Source organism: Triticum urartu, chromosome 7 (assembly GCF_003073215.2).
Source record: "Triticum urartu cultivar G1812 chromosome 7, Tu2.1, whole genome shotgun sequence".
NCBI classification, from domain to species: domain Eukaryota; kingdom Viridiplantae; phylum Streptophyta; class Magnoliopsida; order Poales; family Poaceae; genus Triticum; species Triticum urartu.
In genome coordinates, this window is record NC_053028.1 from 690,557,622 (window position 1) to 690,567,316 (window position 9,695).

Below are 9,695 nucleotides of genomic sequence, written 5' to 3' on the forward strand. Positions count from 1 at the left end.
CTTCGAATAAACCTCGTAATCGTAAAAAAGTGGGTTTTTTAGTGCTGGGCCTAGCGTTTTGTTTCTAATTTTTCTGGACCAAACCTCCGCTCCGACCCAACGATACAATGAATTTTTTCTGTTCATATTCATAAATAAAAAATATTCGGAATCGCAGTATTATGAAATTCCATTCCCATTAGAATATTCATTGACAGATAATAAAAAAAGGAAAACTCTAATATAATAGAAAATGAAATGAAACGGTCGACCCAGACATAGAAGGTCGACCCAGGCGGGGACGCCAAAAAAGGGATCCTATCACTATCAACTAATTTGTTACGACCTAGGATAATAAGCTCATGAGCTTGGTCTTACTTCACCCTAAACGAAAGAAATCGAAGCTATTTGATGTCTGACTCAGGCCTATATGACCGATCGATCGAAATACTCCAAGACTCCACCTTTGTCATATAGATTTAAATGAGAAACCCTTCTATATATTCTATATTATTAAAAAAAAGTATAAAATATATAAAGAAAAAATGTTAAAAAATTCTTGTTGTCTTATCCGCATTAGACAAAATGAAGTAAAAAATAATTCAAAATTTAAGTATCGTGAGCTTTTTGTACGCCGTATGCCTACTTTTTTTGAAACATTTCCGGTTGTTTTGGTAGATTCGGAAACCTAAGGACTCGATCGTATGGATATGGAAAATACAGGATTTCCGATCCTAGCGGGAAAAGGAGGGAAACGGTCAAGGAAGCTTTTCTGATGGTATGCCTTTAGGAATCTCTGGTACTTTCAACTTTATGATTGTATTCCAGGCAGAGCACAACAAACCGTTGAAGATAGTTCTAAACCTAGGCCAAAACGAACTGGTGCAGGTAGTTTACTGAAACCCTTGAATTTTTAAAGAGTGGCATTCTATGTCCAATATCTCGATCGAAGTACGGAGGTCAGAATAAATAGAATAATGATCAATGGAAAAAAGAAAAAAATCCTTTAGCTGGATAAGGGGCGGATGTAGCCAAGTGGATCAAGGCAGTGGATTGTGAATCCACTACGCTGGTTCAAATCCAGCTCGGCCCAAACCAAAAATCTAGGGCTTCGTGAGTATGAACTAAATCCTTTTGTTACGGAGGGACGGAGGAGGCTAGGTTAGCCGAAAGATGGTTATAGGTTTAAGGACACAAGGTGACCCTGCTTTTTCAGGGTAAGAAGGGGTAGAGAAAATGCCTCGAGCAGAGGTTCGAGTACCAAGCGCTGCAGCGCTGAAGTATGAGCCCCGTGGACTAGCGATTGCTTCTCCACGAGGCTCATACCAGGCGCTACGGCGCTGAAGTATGTAACTGATGCCATACTCCCAGGAAAAGCTCGAACGACCTTCAACAAAAGGGTACCTGTACCCGAAACCGACACAGGTGGGTAGGTAGAGAATACCTAGGGGCGCGAGACAACTCTCTCTAAGGAACTCGGCAAAATAGCCCCGAAGTCGATTAGGGCGTGGGCATAAGGGCCTTTATGACACAATCAACAATTCGATTCATTTTCAGTTAGGTCTTGCTCTAGCTTCATCCTCTCCTTCCTCCGGCTTAACACCGGCGGTCTGTTCAGGGTTCCAAACTCATAGTGGCAACTAAACACGAGGGTTGCGCTCGTTGCGAGACTTAACCCACAAAAAGTTAATGGTATTTCATAACTAATGGATTGAGCAGCAGCTCGTAGACCGCCTGAAAAAGAATATTTATTATTTGAGCTATATCCTGCTAACTCTTCGATATATTTCTTGCTGAAAGTATCCCTGATCCCACTGATAACGAGTAGGCCCAAATAATTCGATTGGGGTCGTTGCTGACCCATACCACATAGTTCCCTGTCATATTTTTTTCTCCTATTTTTCTATTTTTATTTTAAAAATAGGAAGGGCGAGATAGAATTCGAGCACTATAGGCGGGGCGATTACCATATATAACATAAGACTTCTCCCCCAATTCTGTAGCTATTTTGAACAAATCCCTAAACTCTAAACTACCTGTTATCCAAAAAAAACCTAAAATTCCTCCACAAAATAGTACACCACAAGTAGGAGCTAATGAATAGGCCTGCGATTCCGTAGAAAGACATCACGACCCCCTGCGGAAAAAAAAGAATTTCTTGAGATGGAAGTATAGATATAATATTCTTACCAAGATAACTGGAAATCCCAATTCCCTTCATGACTCGTTTAGGAATAACGGATTCGTGGGGTGGTTGGAGTATTTCAGGAGGAACTGTAACAAATCCGGGTATTTGGACGAGATGAAATAGGGAAAGACAGAAGATAGAATAGAACTTAAAAGGATAATTGAAGTGACTCGTCTTCGAATCTACTTTGGTTGGAGTTCGAAAAAGGAATAAAAATAAAGTAAATTCAAGGAAGAAAATTCTTTCAATACAATGAAAAAAATCCAAAAGGGTTTCTATTTAATGATGAAATTAAAATAAAATGGATAAATAGAAAAGGCTTTTTGGATTTTTTAAAAATTTCTAGAATGAAAGTCTTTATGCTCTTATTAATAAGATTTACTAACCTTATGATTTTGCTTATTGAATACGTTTGTTTCTTTCATTTTTATTTTTATTTTTTTTCTGTCCCTTATCTTTCTTTCATAAAAAGGAATGAATGGCTCGGCTAGATGGAATAACCGAGCCAGAACAGAAAAAAAGTAGAACAGGTATAAATAAGACCTTTTCTATCTTTGCCAATAAATGATGAGCTACAAAAGGATTCGTTTTTTTTCGTGTCACAGCTGATTACTCCTTTTTTCCTTCTTCGACTTCTATTAGTTTCTTTTCTTCTTTAATGCAATAGCTATAGTTTGATATAAGAATCCATTTCTCAAAGTAATGGAAACCATTCTCTTATAGGAAATGGTTCGAAAATCGCTATTCCACGAGGCTCATAACCTTGAGGTCACGGGTTCGATTCCCGTCTCCGCACTTAGCAGTCTGTATAAAAGGACTATTCTATTTCTCTAGATTTTCTTCCCCTTCCCCTTTCCCCAAACTAAATCGCCCTAAGACCATTACCATTAATTTGTATTTTCCCATCAACTAGCTAAAATTGATTAACCCTAGGATTAGGATCCTTTTTTCTTTTTTCCTCTATGTGTATTTTACATACCACCTCGGACGAATTTTCAACGTTCTTGGGGAGCCTGTTGACAATTTGGGTCCTGTAGATAGTAGTGCAACGTTCCCTATTCATGTCGCAATTTCCCGATTTCGAAATGTTGCAAAGCCTGGGGTAGAAAAAAAGGGAGAAATGCTGTGGTTACAGGATGCAATTTCCTCTTCGAATAAACCTCGTTCCAGTGCACTAGATCTTGTAGCACTTAGCAACGAAGCCCTATCCATTAGTATTCCACATAATGAAACAGATTTCCGGACGTCCATAGAAAGATTATTGCTAATTGCCCAAAGTGAGAAGCAAAAATGTTCTGATAAAGACGTTCTTCAGTAATATCATCAGGAAGAGTGCACGTAGAATAACAAAAGGGGTTATTCATGTTCAAGCTAGTTTCAACAATACCATTATAACTGTTACAGACCCACAAGGTCGGGTGGTTTTTTGGTCCTCGGCCGGTACTTGTGGATTCAAAAGCTCTTCTTTTTCATCTCAATATAAAGAAATGGGAAGTTTTATTGTGTTAACAATGTATGTTTTAAGATAGAATCTATCGAGGAGAATAATAGAAACTGGATCAAAAAAAGCAGGAATAGATTTTTTGAAAAAGATTGGCGTATTTTTAATGCTCTCTAATTCTACCAGAATTCCTATAAGAATTTGTTAGGAGTAAATTCCTTGAACTGATTGATCCATGGCCTTTCCAAAATGATCTATTAATCTGCTAATAAGTCGTTTCATACCAGTTCCGTCTATCTCTTTATTATGAAAGACCAGATTGGCCCGTTCCGCCATACATAAGTACCCCCTTTTCGGCTGAGTAGGATTCGACAATTGCTGAGTAGGATTCGACAATGGGCCTGAGTCAGTGATTCGAAAATTTAATTAAGCCAGCCATCGCACTGTAAAAATAGGATAGGTTCGATCTATGGTCATTGAGGGCCTCCTAAAAGGATCTACTAAATTCATCGAGTTGAATAATCAAATTCTTCAATTAAAATTTAAAGTTTTCGAGATCTTTAAAAAAGTGGATTAATCGGACGAGGACAAAGAGAGAGTCCCATTCTACATGTCAATACTGACAACAATGAAATTTCTAGTAAAAGGAAAAATCAAGAGGCTTAGGTCCGGCCGTGGTGGAGAGTATTTTTCCAATGAATTTGATGCTTTTTGTGCGGAACATGGTATAATCCATGATAGGACGCCTCCCTATTCACCTCAGTCAAATGGGGTGGCCGAAAGAAAGAACCGTACTCTAACAGATTTGGTTAACGCCATGTTAGACACTTCGGGTCTCTCCAAGGCATGGTGGGGGGAGGCGATATTGACTGCATGTCATGTCCTAAACCGAGTTCCCACAAAGAACAAAGAGATAAGTCCATTCGAGGAATGGGAAAAGAGAAGGTTAAAACTCTCTTATCTACGAACATGGGGTTGTTTGGCGAAAGTCAATGTTCCAATTCCAAAGAAGCAGAAGCTTGGACCAAAGACTGTGGATTGTGTTTTCCTGGGATATGCTTTTCATAGCATTGGCTATAGATTCTTGGTTGTAAAATCTGAGGTACCTGACATACATATCGGTACGATCATGGAGTCGAATGATGTGACTTTCTTTGAAGATATCTTTCCCATGAAGGATATGACTACCTCATCTAATCAGGAGATGCCTAGTTCATCGAATCAGGAACCAGTTACAATTACCGAACCTGCCATTTCGATGGAACACTTTGAAAGTCCTGTGGAGGAGAACAATGAAGTTCCTACTAGGAGCAAGAGATAGAGGACTGCAAAGTCTCTTGGTGATGATTTTCTTGTGTATCTCATAGATGACACTCCCAGTTCTATTTCAGAGGCCTATGCATCTGAAGATGCTGACTACTGGAAGGAAGCGGTTCGTAGCGAGATGGATTCCATCTTGGCGAATGAAACCTGGGAGATAACTGATCGTCCTTATGGGTGCAAACCTATAGGATGCAAATGTATATTCAAGAAGAAGCTTAGGCCTGATGGTACTATTGAAAAGTATAAGGCTCGGCTCGTGCCTAAGGGTTATACCCAAAAGGAATGTGAAGACTTCTTTGATACTTACTCACCTGTGGCTCGACTGATCACTATTCGAGTTCTACTTTCACTAGCTGCCTCGCATGGTCTTCTCGTTCATCAAATGGATGTTAAGACTGCTTTCCTAAATGGAGAGTTGGACGAGGAAATTTATATGGAACAACCAGATGGGTTTGTACTAGATGGTCAGGAAGGGAAAGTGTGCAAGTTGCTGAAGTCTTTATACGGACTTAAGCAAGCACCCAAACAGTGGCATGAAAAGTTTGAAAGAACTTTAACAGCTGCAGGCTTTGTTGTGAACGAAGCTGACAAATGTGTGTACTATCGCCATGGTGGGGGCGAGGGAGTTATCATGTGCTTGTATGTTGATGACATACTGACTTTCGGAACAAATCTGAATGTTATTAAGGAGGTCAAGGATTTCCTATCTCGTTGTTTTGAGATGAAGGATTTAGGAGTGGCTGATGTCATTCTGAACATCAAGTTGTTGAGAGACGATGATGGTGGGATTACATTGCTTCAATCTCACTATATGGAAAAGATCTTGAGTCGCTTTGGTTATAGTGACTGCAAGCCCTCTCCAACACCATATGATGCGAGTGTGTTACTTCGAAAGAATCAAAGAATTGCTAGGGATCAATTGAAATATTCTCAGATTATTGGCTCGCTTATGTACTTAGCAAGTGCTACAAGACCTGACATCTCTTTTGTTGTTAGCAAACTGAGTCGGTTTGTTTCAAAACCAGGAGATGTGCATTGGAAAGCTCTAGAAAGAGTTTTGCGTTATTTGAAAGGCACTGCAAATTATGGAATTCACTACACCGGGCATCCAAAGGTGCTTGAAGGGTATAGTGACTCAAACTGGATCTCAGATGCTGATGAGATATGTATTCACTCATGGAGGTGGCGCTGTTTCTTGGAAGTCTTGCAAGCAGACCATCTTAACGAGGTCAACAATGGAAGCAGAACTCACAGCACTAGATACAGCTACGGTTGAAGCAGATTGGCTTCGCCGGCTCTTGAATGACTTGCCGGTTGTTGAGAAACCTGTACCGGGTGTCCTTATGAACTGCGACAATCAAACTGTTATCACGAAAGTGAGCAGCTCAAAAGATAACATGAAGTCATCAAGACATGTTCAGAGAAGGTTAAAGTCTGTCAGGAAAATGAGAAACTCTGGAGTTATTGCATTGGATTATATCCAAACGTCTAAAAAATCTGGCAGATCCTTTTACCAAGGGTCTATCACGTAACGTGATAGATAATGCATCGAGGGAGATGGGTATGAGACCCTCAATATGAGTTGTTCACAGTGGTAACCTATTCTTTGTGATCGGAATTAGATGTGGAAGACAAGCTGTTGGTCAACTAAGAGGAGAGTATCCTTACTATTCACAATACCACTCCATGAAGATGCAATACTCTCCTAATCTGCATGGCAGGTTGATGTATATCTTAATGTGTTCTAAATGGCTTATTTAAGCAGAGATGTTATCCTGCAGAACATCTTTTGAAGAACACACCTATATGAGTCTAATTGTCAAACGTCGCAATCTATGAGAGTAGGGTTCTCTCTAGTAAACTCATGAAAGGTCACGGAATATGACGCATAAGCTCCACCCGCGGGGAAGATCCACGGTAGCCACGTATCGGTCAAGGCTTTATGTGAAGCTAGACTCGCAGAAAACTTGCAGTTCAAGGCCCAGTCCACTGTTCAAGTTGCTTACTAGTATAGCATAAAGTTCTAGGTGGAAGTTCAACTTAACAGTCTCCACTGCAGTACCGGTATATAAAACAGTGTTTTCGAACCAAAGGCAAATTTCTGTGTGTCTCTGAGATCTGGTGGGGGATTGCCGGAATTTAGTCTAGTTTGGGCAGCCCAATAACTATTTCAGAAATTCCTAATAAATCCTAGAGGCCCACTTAGCCCATTTGTGCAAGGCAAGGGACACTACTAAAGTTTAGTCCCACATTGCTAGTTTAGTGGGAGTTGGACCTCCTTATAAGGGAGGTTCTTTCCCCACTTGTACGAGCATGAGAACAAGAGGGATATCCACGCGCGCTCCTCCTCCGCCGCCCGCCTCGCCTCGTCACGACGCGCCGCGCCGCGGGAATGAACCGAGCCGATATCTAAATTTTTGCCACGCACGACGGGTATACGAAAGGTCACGTGGGAGTTGAAATGTTTTTTGTAGTGGACACTGAATTCGAACGGCGCGCCTCTTCGGTCGCTGCCTGTTCGCTTCGTCTCCCTTCGTTTCTTCACCTCCTGCCGCAGCCTCTTCGCGTCCTTCTCCTGTGCCTATATAAAAGAGGCTGCTCGTCTCCAGAGAGACACAACAGAAGCTTCTCTTCCTCTCGCCACACAAAGTTCCGACCACTGCGCTGCTGCTACGTTCTTCCCCATCCCGTCTTGCGGCGAGCACCGTAGGTCGGGACAGTAGGCCTCCGAAACCGCACCTTTTGAGTCCTCTACGGGAGAAGGGTGATAAGGTTTTTGGGGAGCGCTCAGCGCGACTACTGGCTGCTTCATCACGGACGATCCGGTCGCCGACGACTACTTCCCCGACGACGACTTCTTCCCCGACGTCCACGACCTCCTCGGCGACATGGCAGGCGAGGACACCGACCCCAAGTCCAGCGCTTCTGCTGCTGCTGTCCCGTACGTGTTCTTGTCTTTCCTATTAAAGGTTCTGCCGCAGTTCCTTGTTCTAGTCCTTGTCCTACACATGATAGGTTCTACTTCATATATGCTACTTGCTATACTGTCTGCTTTAGATATGATAGGCTACGGTACATATATGCAGAAGCTATTTACCTTCTCTTTGTCAGAACGCATGACTTGTTTTACCTTTACTATATTAGTCATGGTTTATCTAGTATTTCTGTTAATAAAATCATTTGGTAAATTGCTCTTGATAAAATCATTCGCGACGGCCAGCTGACGGCGACGAATGCTCCCTGAAGCGCAAACCCTAAGTCGCCTAGGGCGTCGCGCGTGGAGTCGGCACGGAAACTGTGGAGATGCGTAGGTTATAGTAGAGGCCGAATTGATCCTGGTTTGAATACCTACGTACGCCACTTTCAACAAGCAATCCAATACGGACCCCGAGTACTAATTCCATCCGGCCGGATATATCAAATGCTAATATAATCGGCTCTTGCCGCCCGCGAATCCAGGTATCCAACCAGCAGAAACCCTAAATCAATCCGACGTATGTCTCGCCGTGGCCGCAGCAGCAGCCGCCGCTGCCGCCGCCGCCTAAATCGCATCACTCGTTCCGCTACGCCGTCACAGTGGCCCGACCTTCCGCCGGACCTTCTGGGCGACGTCTCCAGACGGCTGCATGACGCTACCGATTTCACGCGCTTGCACGCCGTCTGCACGGCATGGCGCGACGCGCTGCCGACGCCGCTGTCCCGCCCTCCCGCGTTCCTGCCATGGCTCCTGTGCACGGTCACGGCTTGCGAGGGGGCCGTCCTGCACTCCTCTATCAAGTCCTCCCGCCGCAGCAGGTGTGGTGACATCCATGTCGCGAATCCGCCTGGTCCATCACCAGTAAGGAACTGGTTGGCCAGCATGGATGGCACGGCCGCCTGGCTGCTGACCGCAGATGAAAGAGCAGGACTCATGGACCTCCTCACTGGAGCCCGGACCCCGCTACCAGCATACGATGACGACACCCGGCGGCAGCTGGAGAATCCCCGCGGCATGATCTCCAGCGACGGCACCGTCCTCCTCTACGACTCTAAACGCCAGTCGGCCCACAGGCTCGCCTTCATGGCGACCTTCTTGCGTCCGGGCGATGTGGCATGGACGCAGGTGAAAACCACGCTGGATTATTCGCCAGACACTGGCATTTGTTTCAGCGCCACGGCGGCGTACCACGACGGGAAGATCCTGGTGTGCGCGGACGTGAACTACTGGTGCATCCTCACGCCGGACGATTATAGCGTCAGTCACAGGCTCGAGCCGTTGACGATGTCGAAGCATTACAGAGGGTGGTGCCAGAGAAACAGCTACTTCCTGGAGTTTCAGGGTCAACTGTTGTGGGTGTCCGTCATGGTGAAATACAGGCACGATGAGCCAACACACATGTTATCTCTCGTGGTGCATGCCTTGGAAGAAGGCAAGACACGTTGGGCAGTGAGGGACGGCGCGAGCTTGGGAAGCCAAGTTCTCTTCCTTGGCTCCCACGCTAGCTTCACCATGGATGCTGCGCAGCTGGGTGTGGATGGCGGGTGCGCCTATTTCATCTTTACGCACGATGTGCTTAGGTACAACTTTGTTGACGGTGAGGTCAGTCTCGTGGAAAACCTTCCTCCAGACTGGCCTGCCATCAAAGAATGGGACTGGCTCCTGCCTCAGCCTACAATTGCTTCGGTTCAGGAAATTAGGAAAAGGCTCGGGCTTCAACAGGAACATTGACAGGATAACTAACTTTGTATACGAAAAGATATATTTCCTCAACTTTTATAGAGTAC